Here is a 21,804-nt window from a genome sequence, read left to right on the forward strand (position 1 = left end):
TGTGTTGATTCATGTGGCATCAAGTCATGTGGGAATCAAGGTGAAATTAAGTTTGCTAATCAGCTGTCCTAAAAATAAGGGGATTAATCTGTATTACCCAGGTGGGTCCGATAATCACAAGAATCCTTAAAAGCAGGAAAGGGAGACAGAAGAGAAAGTCAGAGGGAACTTCGTTCCTCGTTGCTGGCTTTGAAGATGGAGGGAACAAATCAAACCAAACCAACCAACCAACAAAAACTCCTCCAGGAACTTACATCCCAGGGAGAGAGGAGAGACAATAACTAACTACCATCATACAAGTTCAGTGACAGGTGCCAAGGAGACAATTAGAGCAGAAAAGAGTAGATGGGGGTTTAAATTTGAAATAGGATAACTGGAAAAGGCTTACTGACATGGTGAGGAAAGACCTGAGGAAGCCTGCTTCAGTTCCTTGTTTGTAACGTGAGCACGATAATAATGGCTTTACCTCATCAATCGTCGTGAGGATCAATTAAGTTAATACACACAAAGCATTCCGGTTACAGCCTGGCCCATTGTAAGTGCTTTACAGATATTAGATATTGTTATAATCATCACTTTAACAAAGCTTTTTTGAAGACTTTAGCGTTTTTCCAGCATTCAGTTTAGTGTTGGGTATTCAAAGATGGCCAAGTGACAGGCAAGCCAAGATGGTCTTTCAAAAATCATAACACAGACATCACTAATCAACTATCACCCTCTGCCTCCCTGAGCCAGGAATCTGCCTTAATATCATCCTAGAACCAGTTTTCATCAAACAATTGGAATGGGCAGGTGAGAAGAAATGAACGTACTATCCCTTGGAGACTTCCCAAGGACTGTCTCTCCTCTCTACTGTTAGAGACGGATTCATCTTTTGAATTCCCCCCATCCTCCTTCCCCATTTACTGTGTGAGAGTAATTTCCTCTGTCACCAATAGCTGGTATTCCATCTCATTCATCCTTCTTGTGACATGACCATCTCCATCTGCTTTGAGTAGCAAAGAAAAGAATAATTCGTAGTCCGCTATTGACAACATGTAAGACAATACAAACCAACCTAGACACTGTCAGTTGTCTATTTGTTATGTGTTATTTCTTTAGGGATCTCCCAGTAAAAAAATCTTAACTTCCTACTTTCTATGTTTCCCTGATGTGACCAAAGGTCTGAGTCATGGTTACGATCACATGTGACAGGGAGGTCAGATGTTCTTGGGAAGGAAAATAGCTTTCACACAGACTCTTTGTTTTTCCCACATAATTGTGAAATTTCCACAACATGAACATAGGGGTTTTTTCATTGTGCTCTTTCTTGAGCCTGTTCAAGGCAGTCCTAGTGTCCATATATAGTAGAGCATTGAGTCGTATTACAACTCTAGTAAACATTAGCTCAAGGGAAATCTTCTTGGAACTGTAAAGCAAGACCAAATATAATTCAAGTGTACAGGATGGTTATACTTACCTTTGTGGACCAGATGTCCATAAAGAAGACGCAAGAAAATGTGGCCAGAAAAGAGGACGCCTATGTCTTCAAGCCAGACACTCTCTCATTTTCCTAAGGAGGAAGTTCCAATGCCTCAGTCCTTGGGAAGTCTTGTCCTAGCATTCATCTGGAAGCTGTGTTTTATTACAAATTTTTAATTTTTTAAAATATTGAACTTGCAAAAGAGGAGATCTCATGGTTGGCTTTGAAAGACTAATACCGATTTACCCTTCACCAATTTTTTCTAGCTACACATATCTATGTAAACCACACCTTTTTCTGCTGAATGCTTTGAAATTAGTTGTAGACATAAGATTACTCTCACCCCTAAGTACTTAGCCTGCTTCTTAAAAAAAAAAAGGGATGACAATTCTCTTACAGAATCAAAATACCATCATTGCACACAAGAAAGGTAGCAGGGACACAATCATATTATGTCACAGACAGTCCTTTTTCTAATTTCTCCAATGATCTCCTTAAATTGGAGTCCTTTATATCCTTTCTGAAAAAATTATCATCTTGAATACAATTAAGGTTCACACACTGTTTAATGTATTTTCACGTAGAGTTGTCCCTCCATTTTTGGTTTTTCATGATGTTGACGTTCTTTAAGAATCTTATGGACTATTTCCCAATCTCTGTTTGCATAATTGTTTCCTCATGATGTAATTCAGAGGAACTATTTGGGGCCAGATGCTACTGGAGGTGATGCTATGTCCTTCCCTAATAGATCACATCGGGAGGCACAGAACGTTAGTCTGTCCCACTATTTATGAATCTGATTTTGATCATTTAGTTAAGGTGAGACCTCTCCCCTGTCCTTAATACATAATCTGCGAAAAGATTTTTCTAAGAATTAAGTTAATTTTTCTTTCTTTCTTTCTTTCTTTCTTTCTTTCTTTTTCTTTCCTTCTTTCTTTTTTAAGATTTTATTATTTATTTGACACAGAGAGAGAGAGATCACAAACAGGGAGAGAGGCAGGCAGAGGGGGAGGGGGAAGCAGTCTCCCTGCTAAGCAGAAAGCCCAATGCCAGGCTCGATCCCAGGACCCAGAGATCATGACCTGATTGGAAGGCAGAGGCTTAACCCACTCAGCCACCCAGGTGCCCCCGAAAGGATATTTTGATACTGTGTGAACATCTCGTACCCAACAGCGTTTCACTCAATGGCTTTAGCATCTGATGATATTGACGGAATCCATTATTATGGGATTCTGCAGAATGGCAATTATCCGATTCTATTACTCCTTCTTTCTTTATTAGCTGGCATTCCTCCGTGAAGACAACCTGAAACCTGGGTCTCTGTCATACACTCCATTTAAAACAGCAGGAAATCCTCTGCTGGAAGCCAATTAAGCACAATGTACTAGGTGGTCTCTAATTCCTTCTCCTCATTCCTCTTTCCCTTCAACTGCTCCCTGTTGGGGGCTTGGTGCCCAGTGCTGTATAAAGTGCTTTAGGTACACCAGATCCCTGAATTAACTCCCAACCACCCTGGAGGCTAGGTGGGAGCGGTCTCATCTCACAGAGGAGGACACTGAGACAGAGAGAAGCAGCTGGCTCAAGGTCATCTAATAAGTGGTGGACCTGAGATTTGGAACCCAGACACGTTTGAACAAAAAGGCTATATTCCAGCCGCTTTCCTGAACCACTGCGTTATCCTTTTTTTGCATACACATAGAACAATTCAGGCAGTAACAGTCCTTGATTTTTATTGATTCCTAGAGAACCCTTTCTCCTTCCCCCTGAGTATTAGCCGTGCACAGTAAAAATTCCGGAGGAGTAAAAAGAGTGACCATGGGATTATGGATCATTTTCCTTTTCCTCTTCATACTTAGCTGTATTTCCCAGGTTTTCTACAATGAAGGTGCATTGATGGTTTGGTCAAATATCTAGTTGTCAGATTCAGAATGGCTCTTCCTAGGAGCAATCTGTCCCTGTTGGAGCCAGGCTTGGGTTGGACACGTGGATACCTGTCTGGGCTTATGTGCTAGTAAGTGGCTATTTAGTGACATAGGTGATTCACACTACACCAAACCAACTGGGGAAAGAATCTAGTCCAACTGATAGTCCATTTTCCCGAATCCTAATCACAGCCTCGCTTTGTGCAAGATGGCAGACAACCACCAAGGACAGAGAAGACTGAGGCTTGGACCTCAAGTTGTTTACAAAGTAACAGCAATACAAGAAAACACACCAGAAACACTTTTGGAGAAGGACAAGATAAGAAAAACTTGGCAACAGGAAAGAGCAGTGGCCATCATGCCTGAAGGTCAGATAGGGAGAATTACCAAGGCTTCAACAGATTTCTAGAGGGAGAAGTCAAAATCACAGACCAGAAAGTCATTACTCTGAGTTTGTAAGATTCCGACCCTTTATAACTTTCTCATGTTTCTTATTTTTGTTACTCCACATCTGTTTCCTGATAGTCTTCAGCAAAGGGGGGGGGGAGTGCCTTTAAGAAGGAAGAAAAGAATTATTAGTGGGAAGATAAGAATCATGACAACAAACTGTATAATTCTGAATAAAAAAAAGCCTCCAAAAGGCAACTCTCATGCATAAAGAGCTTGGGAGTCAGTTCCTTCCATCCTCACAAGAAATGAACCTGAACAAACAAAAATCAACAGCTTTTCTTAGATCCATTGGAGAACTGAGGTCATAGAGCAACACACCAGCCTGAAATCTGGCGGGTAAGGGGGATACAGAGAAATGTGCCTTACCAGGAGCTGAAGCCGCCATTGAAGCCCACAGTCTGTAGGAACAGGAACACTCGAACGGTCTGATGAGGCGGAGTGTGGACTAACCTGACAGCTAAAAATCCCTGGAGTCCCAAACTTGTCTGGGCTTTACTTCCAGAAGCTCCACCAGGCTCTCACTGTGAAGGTTCTGGACAAAAATCTCCATGCGTCAACCAAGTCAAGGGGAAAGTAACCATTTTCAAACACACTCAGGGGGAATGTAACCATTTTGAAAGCCAAGAGCATTATGTTCTCTTTAATAAAGGCATGAATCCAGAGAAACTGCCTTACCAGACCCTTATCTTCCCTGGGGGAAGGGCAAGGAGACAAGGACAACTCCTCCAGCCTTCCAGTCTGCTTTCATCACTCATCTGTTCCTGTAGGCTGTCCACCCCTTCCTTTAGACCCCTTAACACATTCATCATAGTCCTCTTAAATTCCCTGACAATTCCAAAATCATTGTCATAGCTGAGTCTGGTTCAGATACTTGCTTTGTCTCTTCAGACTACTTTGTTGCCTTTGAGCATGGCTTGTAATATGTTGTCGAAGTTCAAATGTGATGTATGTGATAATAGGACCTGAGCTAATCAGACTTTTAGAACGGGGTTTTAGGTTAATCTGATGAGGATCTAGGCTGTGTTTAGTGTTTGCTGTAGTTGTTGGTGCCAAAGACTTCAGTTTCCTCTAGATGTCTGTTTTGTTTTATTTTCCCTCTCTTCTGTTGTTTTGGGTTTCCTTAAGGACCCCATCTTAAATAGTCTGTGCCTTGTGGCTCTCTCAGTCATAATCCACTTTTTATTTTATTTTATTTTTAAAGATTTTGTTTATATGTTTGACAGAGAGAGACATGCAAGAGAGGGAACACAAGCAGAGGGAGCAGGAAAGGGAGTAGCAGGATTCCCACTGAGCAGGGAGACCGATGTGGGGCTCGATCCCAGGACCCTGGGACGATGACCTGAGCCAAAGGCAGATGCCTAACAATTGAGCCACCCAAGTGCCCCCATAATCCACTTTTATAATACTGGAGACTGTTGATGTGGCGGTAAGTATAGTGAGTAGAGTAATGTCCCCCCAAAATTCAAGTTCACTTGGAACCTCAGAATGTGACCTTATTTGGAAATAGGAACTTTTGCAGATGTAATTGCTCACGTTAACTATGAGATCATACTGGATTAGTGTGGAACCTAAATCCAATGACTGGTGTGCTCATAAGAAGTGAGCACACATGGATACGCACGGACACATAGAAAAACAATAAAGATACTCTTGAACTGAAGAGCACCATCAATCAGCAGGATCCAGTTGGCATTTATGGAATATTCCCCCAACAACAGCATAATACATACATTCCTCAAGTTCACATGGAACAGTCACCAAGATAGACCATAACATCTGGGCCATAACACAGATGTAAAGAAGTTTAAAAGGATAGATATCATATAAATTATGTTCTCAGACCACAGTGAAATTAAACCAGAAGTCAATAACAGAACAACAGTGACAAAATCCCCAAATATTTGGAGATTAAACCACACGTTTTTAAATGACATATGGATAAAAGAAGTTTCAAAAATTATTTTGAAAATATTGTACATGAAAATGAAATGAAAACTTACCAAAATTTGTGGGATGCAGCAAAAGCAGTGCTTAGAGGAAAATTTATAGTATTGAATGCACATATTAGAAAAGAAGAAAGATCTAAAAGTAATAACCTAAGCTTCTACCTAGAGACACTAGAGAAAGAAGAGTAATAGAAACCCAAAACAAACAGAAGAAAACAATAGCAAAAATTGGAGTGAAAGTTAATAAAATTAAAGATGATAAATTAGGGTGCCTGGGTGGCTCAGTGGGTTAAGCCGCTGCCTTTGGCTCAGGTCATGATCTCAGGGTCCTGGGATCGAGTCCTGCATCGGGCTCTCTGCTAGGCAGGGAGTCTGCTTCCTCCTCTCTCTCTCTCTGCCTGCCTCTCTGCCTACTTGTGATCTATCTCTGTCAAATAAATAAATAAAATCTTTAAAAAAAAAAAAGATGATAAATTAATAGACAAAATCACTAAAACCAAAAACTGATTCTTTGGGGGGGAAAAAGATAATAAAATTGATAAACCTCTAGACAAACTAACCAAAGAGAGAAGACACAAATTACCAATAATTTGTAATATGAGTAATTTAGTTAATATTAATTAAATAATATCAGTTATAATATTAATCATGTTTATTGATTTATAGTTGATTATATAATTATATGATTGATTATAATATCACAATTGATTAATATTAATTATATATTATATATTAATTATAATAATAAATGTTATATATTTATAATTATTAATTAATATTAGGTTTTTATGGTTTCAGGTCTTCCTTTGAGGTCTTAAAACTATTCTGAGTTTATTTGTCTGATAAAAAGAAAGAGGGGCAGTCACTACTGATCCAATGAACATCAAAAGGAGAATATAGGACTATTACAAACAACTCTATGCCCACAAATTTAATAATTTAAATGAGATGAACCAATTCCTAAAACACATGATCTGAGGCACATGGGTGGCTCAGTCAGTTAAGCATCTGACTCTATTTCAGCTCAGTTAACTCAGTCATTTAAGCATCTGACTCTATTTCAGCTCAGGTCATGATCTCAGGATCCTGAGATGGAGCGCCACATTTGACTCCACGCTCAGTGTAGAATCTGCTTGAAATTCTCTCTCTCCCTCTTCCTCTCCCTCTCCCTCTGCCTCTCCCTCTCTTTGTGCTCTCACTCTAAATAAATAAATAAAATCTTTTTTTTTTTAAGCACGATATACCAAAACTCACATAAAGAGAAATAGATAATCTAAATAAATCTCTTCTCAGAAGTTGAATAGGAATCAAAAGCCTTTCAAAAAAAGAAAGCACCAGGCCCAGATGGTTTCACTAGTGAATTTTGCCAAACATTTAAGGAAAAAAAAAATGATCTAACTGACAGAGAAAAATGTTGCAAGAATTAATGATGGCTGGGAAAGACATTTATTTTATAAACCAAAACAGTTATCAAGAGCTTTCCAATGCATACATCAGGAAGTAGATTGATAGTTGAGAGAACGTGTGGGCTAGATACATTTTTAAAAAACAACTTATCCTTTACAGTGCAACACATAATGCAGACCTAAATGAGAATATTAGGCAGAATAACAGATTAAATTTTATAACTCTAATCTTTAAAAAATTGTTTTGTGTACTTGCATTTGTAACATCAAACTAAATAACCATTAAGATGGGCTCTAGTTATACAATTCAATTATACATTTACACTATGAGTCACTCAAGCAAAAGCCTAGTTTGGGGATTCTTTATATCACAAAATATATCTCTTTATATCTTTATATCTTATATATATACATCTCAAAATTTTGCAAGGTTAAAAAGTTGCAAACTTATGTAAAACAAAATCCACAATGTACTTGATAAGGGATTAATATTCAAAATAAATACATACTTCCTAAAACTCAAAAACAGATCAACAAAAAAACCTGATTCAAAACTAGGCAAACAACTTGCTTAGACATTCCTCCAAAAAAGATATACAAATGGCCTCTAAGCACATGGGAAGATACACCACATCACTAACCACTAAAGAAATGCAATTGAAACCACAGTGAATCCAGGGGTACCTGGCAGTCTCAGAAGATGGAGCATGCAACTCTTGATCTCAGGGTTGTGAGTTCAAGCCCCGTGTTCCACGCAGAGGTTACTTAAAAACAAAATCTTTTTTTTTTTAAGATTTTATTTATTTATTTGACAGACAGAGATCACAAGTAGGCAGAGAAGCAGGCAGAGGGAGAGGAGGAAGCAGACTCCCCGCTGAGCAGAGAGCCCGATGTGGGGCTCGATCCCAGGACCCTGGGATCATGACCTGAGCCGAAGGCAGAGGCTTTAACCCACTGAGCCACCCAGGCGCCCCTTAAAAACAAAATCTTAAACATACATACAAACACTGAGTCCAAAGAAGACATACAGATGGGGAATAGACATGAAAAATCAACATCACTCATCACCAAGGAAATGCAAATCAAAAGTACAATGAGACATCACCTCACACCTGTCAGAATGGCTAAAATAAAAAACACAAGAAACCAGTGTTGGTAAGGATGTGGAGAAAAAGGAACCCTCTTGCACTATTGGTGGGAATGCAAACTGGTACAGCCCCTGTGGAAAACAGTATAGAGGTTCCTCCAAAAATTAAAACTAGAAATACCCTATGATCCAGTAATTGCACTACTGGGTATCTAACCAAAGAATACAAAAACAGGAGCACCTGGGTGGCTCAGTGGTTTGAAGCTTCTGCCTTCGGCTCAGGTCATGGTCTCAGGGTCCTGGGATCCAGCCCCGGCAACGGGCTCTCAGCTCATCAGGGAGCCTGCTTTCCCCTCTCTCTCTGCCTGCCTCTCTGCCTGCTTGTGATCGCTGTCTGTCAAATAAATAAATAAAATCTTAAAAAAAAAAACAGTAATTCAAAAAGATATATGCACCTCTATGTTTACTGCAGTGTTATTTTCAATAGCCAAATTATGGAAGCAGCCCATGTATCCATTGATAGATGAACAGATAAAGAAGATGTGGTGTATTTGTACAGTGGAATATTATTCAGCCACTAAAAAAAGAATGAAATCCTGGAGTTTGCAACATGGATGGACTGAAGTTTATTAGCTTAAGTGAAATAAGTCAGTTGAGAAAGACACATACCATACAATTTCACTCTTGTGTGGAATTTAAGAATCAACACAAACGAGCAAAGGGAAAAAAAGTGAGAGAGACAAATCAAGAAAGAGACTCTTGGGCGCCTGGGTGGCTCAGTGGGTTAAGCCGCTGCCTTCGGCTCAGGTCATGATCTCAGGGTCCTGGGATCGAGTCCCACATCGGGCTCTCTGCTCAGCGGGGAGCCTGCTTCCCTCTCTCTCTCTCTGCCTGCCTCTCCATCTACTTGTGATTTCTGTCAAATAAATAAATAAAATCTTAAAAAAAAAAAAAAAGAAAAGAAAGAGACTCTTAACTACAGAGAACAAACAGGTGATTACCAGAGGGGAGGTGGGTGGGAGATGGGGGAAATCAGTGATGGGGGATTAAGAGGACACTGACCATGATGAGCAACAGTAATGTATAGAATCGTTGAAACTAATATAAACATTGTGGGCTAACTACAGTAGAGCTAAAATAAAAAGCTGTTTAAAAAGAGGAAAAAACCCACAGTGAGAAACCATTAGAATGGCTATTATCGTTTAACTAACTAACAGGAAGTAACAAGTGTTGATGCGGATGCAAGGAAATTGGAACACTTGTGCCTTACTGGCGGGAATGTGAAATGGTGTCTCGACTACTGGAGACTGTAGGGCAGTTCCTCAAAGAGTTAAAAATAGACTTTCCAGATGATCCAACAGTTACATTTCAGGAATTGAAAAGAGCTGAAAATAGAGACTCAGTAGATACTTGTGTGCCTATGTTTATCGCAGCTTTAGGAACAATAGCCAAAATGTAGATGCGATCTGTCCCTCTAGAGATGAATGGATAAAGGAAATGAGTGTGTGTGTGTGTACACACACATTGTAAAAATGTATATATATGCATACATACAGTGTATATATAATGAAATATTATCCAGCCTCAAAGAAGGAAGGACTTTCTGACATATACTACCGCATGGATGAATCTTGAAAATATTATGCTAAGTGAAACAAGGCAGTCACAAAAAGACAAATACTGTATAATTACAGTTCATGAGGTACCTAGAGCAACCAGATTCACAGACACAGGACTTAGAGGGGTGGTTGCCAGGGCCTGGGCTGAAGGAAGGAATGGGAGTTAATGGTTCATGACTGTGGAGTTTCGGTTTTGCAAGGTTAAAAAAAATAAGTTCAGGACATGGATGGTAGTGATGGTTCACAACAATGAAAATGAATTTCATGCCATTGAACTGTACCCTTTAAAATGGGTCAAATGGTAAATTTTATATTATGTATATTCCATCACAATTTTTTTCCATCACAACTGTTTAAATAAATAATAATAATAATTCATGATAAACAGCAGAGCCATATTAATTATTGTCCAAGCCAGGACACTTTGGATTGTGGAGGTAGTTGCTTTTAACAACTAGACCTGGACAGCAGGAGTGACCTGACCTGGGAAGCCCAGGTATCCCTCAAATATCCTGCTCTGATCTCAGTTAAAAAATAACTACCTATCTCAGTTGAAAGGGAGCGTCTTTTTTAGTCTGGCAAATGTTCAGTAGAAGTAACTAGGGCTCTCACAATTAACACCACCAAGAAATAATCATTCCTCTTTCATAACCTCAAACTTTCAAAATTGGCCATGAAACTTTTACTTGTTTTTAAAGATTTATTTATTTATTTATTTTGCGCGTGAATGGAGTGCAGGGCAGAGGGAGAGAAATCCTCAAGCCGACTCTCTGACTGAGCTCTGAGCACAGAGTCCATATTGGGGTTCCAGTGGATCCTGGGACCCTGAGATCGTGACCCGAGCCGAAATTAAGAGGTGGCTGCTTAACCCCCTGAGCCATCCAGGCACCACTGGCTGTGAAACTTTTAGAATAAAATTGCCACAATAATTTTTACAAATATTTCAGATTCACAGTTTTATCCTAGAAGTCCCTCCTACTTTGGGACTCTCAGCTTCAGTCAGTATGCGAATACATTACTCCCCTCAATTCCATCTCAATTGCATCCATCCTTTATGGTAGATCCCCACACAGGCCCCCCCACATCTGTCCAGGCTTGCCTGGTCCACGAGGTAAAATTCCTCTGATTTCACACCTCACTGGACTTTACTGGGCATGAGAATTACAGGAGATAAGACCTTGATTCTTTTTTTTTTTTTTTTAAAGACTTTATCTATTTGAGAGAGAGAAAGAGCATGAGCAGGGGGAGGGGCAAAAGCAGAGGGAGAAGCAGGCTGCCCGCTAGCAGGGAGCCTGATGTGGGACTCGATCCCAGGATCCTGAGATCATGACCTGGGCAGAAGGCAGACGCTTAACCGACTGAGCCACCCAGGCACCCATGACCTTGATTCTTGAATGAATGTTATGCTCCTCTGCTCAGGCGCAACCTTGAAAAATAGCCATAATTAAAATCATTAACAGCCATAAGGAAAACTACCTGGGACCTCCCCTATTCAAACTCCTTGAGTTTCCAGGAGTTTGTGGGGAGCTTAAGGCTGAGTCTTGGTGAAAGAATCCAATTTGATTCTTGGCCACAGCCTGGAGTTGGGGGCGGGGGGGGGGGTTGGGGGGGAAGGCAGGGACACAACCGACATCCCTCTGACTATTTTTCACATACAGGAAGTGGTAATTCTCACCCTCCCTGGTCTTGGTCTCTGACTCACTGGGTCTCCCAGCCCCCAGGGCATGGTCTCCTTGCCGCGAAGGCCCCGAGCAACACAGTTAAGTTGACTGGGTGAAAAGCTACCCCAAGTGGGGAGCCAACTGGCCTAAAGAAGCGCTACTCTACCCATTCATGTGGTTTTGTTAGGAGCCTGGAGACCTCAGGCCTGGGCCAGGTTACCTTGATCACACCAATTGCTGTAGATTCAAAAACAGTCCTAAAGGTCACCTGTCTCATTCAGTACTTCACACCCCAAACCCCAAGTTAACAATATCACCTCTGTGTTCTTGTACCCCCATAGTACATGGTGTGACTCTATGCAGCAAAGATTCCATCTGAGGTTTCTTGCAAACGTTCAGCTGACATCATGCTTCGTATGGACCAGCATTCCTCTCCTATAGCCATGGATCCCCAGGATCACCAGCTTAAAAGACAACAAAGATGCATCTTACAGGGAAATGGAAGCCTTAGGCAGAACCAAAGGGCAACATGACGAAAGCGAGTAACGTACATCTCAAGCTCGTGACACAAGCATGTACTTTGCCCACTTCACACCCACTAGGATGGCTATCACCAAAAACATAGAGAATAAAAAGCGTCAGCAAGGATGCGGAGAAATCAGAACATTTCTACATCGCTGGTGAGCATGGAAAACTGGGGAGCTGCTATGGAATAGGGTCTGGCAGCTCCTTGAAGGGTTAAACGTAGACTTACCATGTGGCCCAGCCACTCTACTCCTAGGGATATGCCCAAAAGAATGGAAAACAGGTGTTCAGACTGATATAAGATTTATGTAACGTAGTTCACAGCAATGCTATCTGTAGGGCCAAAAGGCCAAGCAGCCCAGCTGTACACCAACTGGGAAATGGGTAAGCGTGGCGTGTCCAGTCATAAGAAGCAGTGAAGTCCCCATACATTTGTAACGTGGACAAACCTTGCAAACATTAAGGCAAGTGAGAGAAGCCAGACATCAAGGGTACATATGTTATGATTCCATTTACAGAAAATGTCAAGAATAGGCAACTCCATAAAGACAGAAAGCAGCTTAGTGATTGCCAGTGGCTGAGAGGAAGGGGAAATGGGGAATGACTGCTTCGTGGGTATGAAATTTCCTTTGGAGGTGATGAAAAGGTGGTTATACAGCATTGTGAATGTGCTGAAAGCGGCGAAAATACACACTTTAAAATGATTAGCTTTGAGTTTTATGGGATGTGAATTTTATCTCAAAATTTTTAAGTGTGCATTTCCACTAAGGCAAGTGTTGGTCACAGAAGGTGCCTCTCTCCTTGCAATATTTAATCTTAATCCTCTGGGGTCAGTGCCCCATCTCTAAAGCCACCGCATCCCAAGAGGGAGAAGTCAGCCTGCTGCATGACCTTCACCTGAACTTGAGCTTCCGTTCTACTGTTTTTCCATCACTCTCGGAGTCTGGGGGTCACACAAACCCCAGGAAGACCCAGGTATTTCCAATGCCCTGATATCAAATGTATCAAATTAGCAAGGGCCTTCGCTAATTCTCAGCACCGGTTTAACAAAAACCAACACTGAATGGATTCCATGTGAAGTCAGAAGTTCTCAAACAGGAGGAAACGAAAGTGAGCTCGGGAGGTCTGTTTAAATGGGTAACAAAGTTCAGGGTAATACACAAAGAGGAAATATACACTACTGTCTTTGTATAAGAAAGAAGAAAAAATGAGAAAATGTGTTATTTTCATTAAAAGAAACACAGGAAGTGTAACAGAAACTGACAAAAGAAGCTAACCATGTTGGTGGGAGGGAACAATGTGGAAATAGGGATGGTGGTGAGACTTCTCTTGTATACCTTCTTATGTCATTTTAACTTTGAACCTTATAAATGTTTCATGTGTACAAAAAAATAAAATTAAATTTTTCAAGGACGGGATAAAGCAATCCCTACCATAGAGTGCAAACACAAACAGAACAAAATTAATTATATAGGTTTTACTTGCTAGGTATATTATTAATAATACCATTGGTCTTGTCATTCTTTTATGCATAATATAGCATTAAGGACATACATATTTTACTAAAGAGAAATAAAACTAGTAATAAGTAAAAGAAGTTAAAGAAAAACCCTACAATTTAAATTTGAGGTGGAAATATCAGTTTGAACTCATGATTGTTTGAAAAATGAGTCTCCAGGGGGCCTGAGTGGCTCAGTTGCTTTAGTAGCTGCCTTCGGCTCAGGTCATGATCTTGGGGTCCTAGGATGAAGCCCCGCATTGGGCTCCCTGATCATCGGGAAGTCTGCTTCCCCCTCTGCCCAACACTCCCCCCCCATCCTTTCTCTCTCTCTCTCTAATACATAAATATAAAAAATCTTATAAAAATGAGCTTCCAGTGTCTGTTCACTGACAGACCTAGAAGGAACAACACTCCTATACCAATGAACACACATCACATTGTGTTGTTTGTTCATTTTTTTAGGATTTTATTTATTTATTTGACAGAGAGAGGGGAAACAGGCAGGGGGAGCAGCAGGCAGAGGGAGAGGAAGAAGCAGACTCCCCATTGAGCAGGGAGCCTGATATGGGACTCAATCCCAGGACACTGGGATCATAACCTGAGCCGAAGGCAGATGCTTAACTACCTGAGCCACCCAGGCACCCCTGTGTTCTTGTTTTCTAGCTGTCGTTCTAGGTGCCAGGACCCCTTGAAGAAATGGTTAATTCTAGGCCTGGAGCTAAAAATGTACAGCAGGAGCCCACGTGCCCACGAGCCCACGTGTGATCACGTGCAAGGGATACGGGAGCTCGACCCTGAAGGACTCCCGCTGCTCGATGTAGGACCAGGTCAACGCCGAAATGGATAATGATAGTGTCAGGTTATAACACATTTTTTTTAAAAACCCATGAATCTGCAGTGATTTTTTAGGGAAAGAGATGGGGGAAATTGCAGCTCATAAAGGTGGAAGGAATGAAAGAATGAACCACCACCACTTTGCAATGCCTGCCCCCCTCAGTGGTATATGATTCAGGCAAGGCTCGCCGCTGATGTCTCCAAAACTATTAGGTGAACAGGAGACTCAGTAGAGTCCAGGCCCACATGAGGATCCCACAAGCTACTTCTTAATCACAAAGGAGAAATTGGAGAACATCACTCAGCATCACCCAGAGGGCACAGTCTGACATCATCTGTCGTCTGGTGTGATTCAAGTAGTGGTACACACCATCACCTAGGTCGTACTCTAGTCCAACGTCTTAAACCTGAATGTATCCATGAGTAAATAAGCAGATTAATCCGGCATGTGGGGCATCCCACATGCTGACCGCCCGGGACACTTCAAAAGAGCCAAGATCACTGGAACAAACCAATAGCCACAGCAACGACATCGAGGTGACAGGCGATTTTAGATCTCAGGAGACTCAGGAGACAGAACCAAATATCATACGAGAACCTCGACTGGACTCTGAGTGGCAGAAAAAAAATCCAACTTTAAACGAGATTTGGGGGACAACAATAGAGATTTGAATACAGATGGTACACTGGATGCTATTATGGTTGTGAAAATGGTCTTGTGGTTTTGTGGCAGAACATCCTTAGGAGGAGATGCTGAGATATTCAGAAGTATCAAGATGTCAGCAACTTGCTTGCAAATTGTTCGACAAAATAAAAGTATGTAAAATACACAGAGAAAGGGGGCGAGAAAGAGAAAGCAAATATGACAAAATGTTAAGTTGGAGAATCTAGGGGAGGGTGTGTGTAGGGGGGGGTTATTTCATGTAGTCTTTTTTCAACTTTTCTTTCAATTTTGACAATTTCAAAATAAAATGTCAGGGTGCGCACAATTGCAGAGTGGGTGGAGCCAGCTGTAATAGGGCTTGCTGCTGGACCCAAGACAGGCTGCCGCCCACACCGGAAGGTTAGAAGGACTCCCTAAATTATACTGGACTAACGCTCCTTTGAAGTCTTCCTGAAGGCAGCAGGAAGGGTGTACATGTCATGTCCCTGAGCCCCCCTGCCCCATTCAGCACCCACCATTCACAGACACTCGGAACTCAATAGCCTTTGGAAAAGTTTAATGAATGGAAAACACAGCTGGCAAACATCAGCCAGGTGGAGAGGGTTTCCCAAGGCCCCAAGCACTGGGATGGGCGTTCCACATCTGTGCCAACTTCTGGGACCTGTGAGGTTTCTGGCTGGTTCCAGCCCTGTGCTCAGATTGGGGGAAGGGATCTACCCATCATTCCAGAGATTCCCCTTTCTTATCATCCGGGGCACCTGGGGCTCTTCCTGGGTGGATCTCGGACTCCATTCGGACTCTTTCTGTTTCTTTCCAGAACCACCCCGGCTCAACATAGCATTTGCTCATTCATTCACTTCATTTATTCAATTATTTGACAAGTACTTCTTGAGCACCAGGCACTGTTTGGGGACACTAGGAACACTCGCAGAGAACAAGCAGTGGTGGTTTCCCTTCTCAAGGTGAACAGCAACCATCACAAGGGTCACGGAGGGAGGAACAAGGTGCCAACAGCGCTGATAAGAGGAAAACTGCTGAGGTAACATTTCAGTGACAAGCAAGATAAACAATCTGAGGCTCTGGGGCTGGGATGGGCTTGGGGGATGATAAGGAGGAGGGAGGGGGTCGGGGGGCACTCACAGGCTTCTGACTTGTATAACCAGCAAAATGGTTGTAGCCTCAAAGGGACATCCTGGAAAAGGCCTGCAGTGAAGTGGGGTGACCAACAGTTACACGGCCACCACACGACAGTCAGGCACACAAAGGGGAGGCATGAGCCGAGCCGCGGATCTGCAAGTCATCGTGGAGGCTCTGTGTGGCCAGAGCCTGCCCTGATCCTCCAGAAACCTCCACCACCGTGGCCAGAACGACACATGAAATTCTTCAGTCCTGGGCAGTCTTTTGTTTCGCTCTTCTTTGTCCTCAGATGTCCCCAGAAGCAGACTCTGGGCACATCTCCTATCCCAATGGCCAGGCTCTGGCTTCCTGGCTGGAAAGGTTGCCTTTCCTTCCTCCCCTGGAAGCGAGGGTGGTGGGGATGAGCGGGGGGGGCACACACATGCTAACACTCTCTGTCACACACACACACACACACACACACTCATGTGCACAATTCCATTTCTCAGGACCTGCTAGCCCACGGGTGTCAGATTCACTCCAAAAAGGTGGGGGATGGTTTCATTTAGCCAAATTTGGATGAGGGAAGATTCAGTGTTTGTGCTGGAGAATGGAAGCCGTCTCTGCTACACTCCTGCCCCACGGTTTCCCTAAGAACAAGAAATTCTTGGTGCTAGTACATTTCACGCGGACCAGGAGCAGGATGAGGGGACCATCTCACTTGCAGGTGGCCATGGAGCAAAATGGGGCAAAATTGGGCACACGTGGCTGAAGAGTCTCAGGAGCATGAATCCCCAGGAATTCGGAGAAGATGCGCATTGGGATGAGTATTCATTTCCCGGGGGTCCTGCAACCAGCAACCCTCAGTTTGGAGTCTCACAACCACAGCAAGTGAATGGCTTGCCGCTCGGATGGCTGAAAGTCCAAAATCAGGGCCACTCTCCCTCCGGAAGCTCTAGAGGACACACTGTTCCTGTGTCTCCCAGCTTCGGGGGTCTCTGGGCATTCGCTGGCGGGTGGTTCCAGCACTCCAGTCTCTGCTTCCATGTTCCATGGCCTTCTCCTCTTCTGTCTTGGTGTCTCTCCTCTGTGCGCATCTCTCGTGAGGACACTTGTCATTGGATTTAGGGCCCATCCAGATAATGATCTCATAGACAGATCTCCGCATCTCGAGATCCTCAGCTATGTCTGTGAAGAGTCTTTGTCCAAATGAGGTCACATTCGCAGGTCCCACGAATTCTAATGTGGACAATATCTTTTGGGGGCCACCATTCAACCCACTACAGGATGAGACTCTCACAGGACACGGGGGATGGGAGGCAGCGGTTACGATTTCTTTCTTTCTTCCTGGCGTGGTACTAGCAGCTTGTGGTCAGGGACACTCATACCAGAACTGTGCTGAGAAACCCACTGCTCCCTCGGGCTCTCGCCACTTCTCAAGAAGAAACAGAAGGCATTCTGGGAAATGCTTCTGGGCCTCAAACCCCTTCCCAGCTATGCAAATAATACCCCCTCTTCAGGGCCCACTTCCAAGCACCCCCCCCCAACTTTGGCCAGCCACCATGGACCCCAGCTAGCTCATCTTCCAGTGGACTCTATGACCTTGGCCCATAGAGTCTTGTTTGACCCCCCAACCCCCATCCTGGACCTGCATTTGCAGGCTGCCCACTTTATGCGGGACCCAGGTTTCTGAGAAAACCCATTGGCAATTAATCCTGCTAATGGTTTTGGCATGCTAGCCCTGGACTGTGTTCTGTGAAGTCCCAGATTTCCTGAGGGGCGAGCGGAAGGTTCAAAGGTCAGTACAGGAAACTAAAATCCCTTCAGCCAGAACCATGCTCAGAGATCACCTTTAAACCACCAAATGCCAGAACTTGAGGCTCTAACCCAAAATTCAATTTGTTCCTTGCACTGTAAGTTGGCTATTCCTTGCCCTGGGACAGATCTAATTTGCAAATGGCAGCGGGGGGAGGGAAGAGGGATTTCTCTCTCTCTCTCTCTCTCTCTCTCTCTCTTTTTCTTTTTCTTTTTCAATTTCCAGATTTCACAGTTGGCTTTCCTGTATTATACACTTATGCATGGCAACTCCTGTGTATTATTCTTCTCATGATCCTGACCCAAACTCCCTGAGTGCAGAAGCAATGCCCCTAATCTCCCCACCTCAAATGGGCCAAAGAACATTCTATGCAAGGCTGGGCAGAGCAGGTGCTTCGTAAAGTCACTGAGGCAAAGTAGGGAGGGAGATGTTCACACCCATGGCTCTCACTAATCCAAGTGACTCTAAGATATTTTCCCACGCAGAGACTGTTCTCACCAAGAGGAATTCTGGGACGAGTTGCTAAGATAAGGCTTTCTCCTCACCTCATTGCCCAGGTCCAGTGCCTTTCCAGAAAGTCACTGTGCCCGGTGCCTGACGTAGAAGTCAACACATAGTAGATGCTCATCCAGTGCTGACCACCCCAGAGAATTCTCAGGTCTGCCAATCTCAGTCAGGGCCCTGGTGCTCCCTGTATCAGTCAGTGTTTTCCAGAGAAACAGAAACAATAGGATGGGGAGAGGGAGAGAGAGATTTAAGGGATTAGCTCACATGATTCTGGAACCTGGCAAATCCAACATCTGTAGGATAAGCTGGAGATCCAGGGAAGAGGTGATGCTGCCATTTGAGTCCAAAGGCATCCTGCTGGCAAATTCCCCCTCTCTTGAGGGAGGTCAGTCTTAAGGCCTTCAGCTGGTTGGGTGAGGCCCACCCACATTATGGCCAGCAGTCTACTTTACCCAAGTCTACTGATATAAATGTTAAGTCTATCTAAAAAATACATTCCTAAAAGCATCTAGTATAATATTTGACCAAACATATGGGTGCCAAGTTGACACATAAAATTAGCCATCACACTCCCCAACACCTGCTCCGCCAAGGCCTTCTAGGGATCATGAGGATTCTGATTCTCCCTCTCATTCTCTCTGCCTCTCACTTTCAGGCTGGGCTGACCCTGAGGCTCTACCACGCCCTATTCTATCCAAAGAGGTCCAGGTACCTGAACTCCTATTCCTGGACCTTTCTCTTTCCAGCCAGGCCGTTCCCAATACTTTGGCAGTTCCCAGAATTACATTCTCCCGCAAAAGTCCCTCTAGATGGAATCAAGAGTTGGTGGCTGTGCCTGGGTACCTCTCCCTGCCCCCTCCTCCTGTTCCTCCTTCCCTCATCACTGCCAGCCTGGACCAGCAAGAAACAAGATTAGTCCTTGCCCTCCATCCCAGGGCAAGGCCTGAGTCCCCGGAGGCTGTTGAGCTGAGTCATTGAGGAGATACCTTTGGTGGAGTTGGAGGAAAGGGAACAGGAAACACGGGGCGGGAGGAGGTGGCTGCATCTCGGTTCTCCCCGTGGACTCATCCACAGTCAACAGCAGTTCTGGGGGGAAGGGGAGAGGAGTGTGCTTTGGAGACAGAGCTCCAACTTTGCACCCAGCTCTTCCTGAACCCCTAGTCCTGCCGCTGGGGACTCCTCAGGGCCAGCTGGACTAAAAGCCACCCCGATCCAAGAGGAGGCACTGTTGATTTTTCCCTCTCTGGGTCCTTCGGGACCGCAGCCCGGCAGCGCCACCTGGTGGTCGGTGTCGCTCAGATCTCGCGGAGAGACTCCGCGCAGGCCAGGGCCCCTGTGTGCGAGGACAGAGTTTATACTGCAGGTGACTAGGTCACCGCAAATCCAGCAATCCCCCGTGCGCATCTCTGTAACTAACTCTTCTTACTGCAGCAGAACTCCTCTTGATTCCCCCTCTTTAGTTCAAGAGTAGTGTATATTCATCATAAAAAAAAAACAAAACACTGGTAAACAAAATCTCACATAGATTAAAAAAAAAAACAGGACATCCGTTAAATTTGGATTTTGAATAAACAACGAATAATTGCGTGGGACTTGCTTGTTCTAAAAAATTATTCGCAGTTCATCTGAAATGCAAATTTAACGGGATGTCCTATTTTTTTATTTGCAAAACCTGGCATCTCTATACCCATAACCTAGTTACACTCAAGTTAACACATTGAAGTGTATTTATGCAGCTTTTTTAAAATCTCTGTATGTACATTTTTTACCCAAAAAGCGGAGAGAGGTTCATAAGGTAGACTGTTCTACAACCTCATTTTTCTATTTAGCCACATCCCGTGAACCTCTTTTAATAGCATCAAATGTTCTCTTATAGCCTAGTTTTCCACGTCGACGTACTAGAAGACTCTTAGACATCTGTACATAATTATAGTATCCTGATCCCCTTCTTTTTTTCAAGGACCTGACTTCCCTGGTCCTTCCCTGGTTCCCAGGAATTCACCACCAGGCTCGCTGTCCTCTGTTCTTGCTGTAGGAACCAGCCTGAACACTTTAACACAGGTGACAACAAGTGCACCCTTCCTCAGAGAAACACTAGGGCTCCTGCTCAGAACTTAGACTACAAGGTCAAAACCTTCCCTGCCACAGTGCCAGGGTCTTGGACACTGCCTAGAGTTGTTCTGTGGCAGCCTCCCTGATTGCAGAGTGGGGCTAGCAATCATGGTAGGGTTACTGGAATGATTAGCCTCATGAGATGATCACCTCCAGGTGGTTAAGAAGTTTCCAGATCCATCACGGTCACCACCATATCCTGATAGAATACATTCCATGCTTGCACATCATAGGCACTCAAAAAATGTGTTGACCAAATGAGGCAATTTCAGATGATTTCCCACGGGAGGAAGGAGTGTGACTGTCCACTCTGGGGGAGATGGCACAAAGCTCTTAGGATCTGTTGTAAGAGAAACTGAGGCGTCTTAAAAATGTTAAGCGTTGGGGCACCTGGGTGGCTCAGAGGGTTAAGCCTCTGCCTTCAGGTCAGGTCATGATCTCGGTCCTGCGATCGAGTCCCGCATCGGGTTCTCTACCCCACGGGGAGCCTGCTTCCCTCTCTCTCTCTGTCTGCCTGCCCTCTGACTACTTGTGATCTGTCAAATAAATAAAATCTTTTTTAAAAAATGTTAAGCGTTTATTTGAGCAAAAAAATCAACCCACATTGGGCAGCACTAAACCGGAAGTGGTTATGGCACCTACCTGGTCAGAGCCATGAGGAAGATAGAGAAAGTGCAGAATCAGAGAAAGGAAGTTATTTGATTGAGTGTAGTTGAAAGCCTTGTTGGCTGTTCATGATTGGTTGTCCTTAGGATTTTGATTTCTTAACCCTGAGGCATTTATGGGTTTAGATTTTGGTTTGCTGACATAGGTTGCCACAGCACTGGAGACACACCAGCTTAATGGCTTCCTTGTTGAATTAATTGAACAAATCTGACCTGCATTCTAACCACAGGTTCCTGAGCAGCCAGATTAGCCTACCTTGCCTCTCCCCACAATAACACAGCTCCCATACTTCCGGCTCAGGTAACTCAGTCAGTAGCTTTGAGAGCTCCTTCTGCAGAGGAAAAGGAAAGTCTGTCCAAAGTCTGGGTGAGCTCCCCATGAGACAATCCAGACGTGGATCCCTGCTCTGCCCCTTTCTGGCTATATGAGTTCTAGTAGTTTCTTATTGCTCCAAATGACCGCACCCTTAGCATCTTAAAACAACACAAATTTGTCATCTCACAGTTCTGT

This window comes from Mustela putorius, unplaced genomic scaffold (genome assembly GCF_011764305.1).
Source record: "Mustela putorius furo isolate JIRA1106 unplaced genomic scaffold, ASM1176430v1.1 tig00000275_pilon_pilon_pilon, whole genome shotgun sequence".
NCBI lineage: Eukaryota > Metazoa > Chordata > Mammalia > Carnivora > Mustelidae > Mustela > Mustela putorius.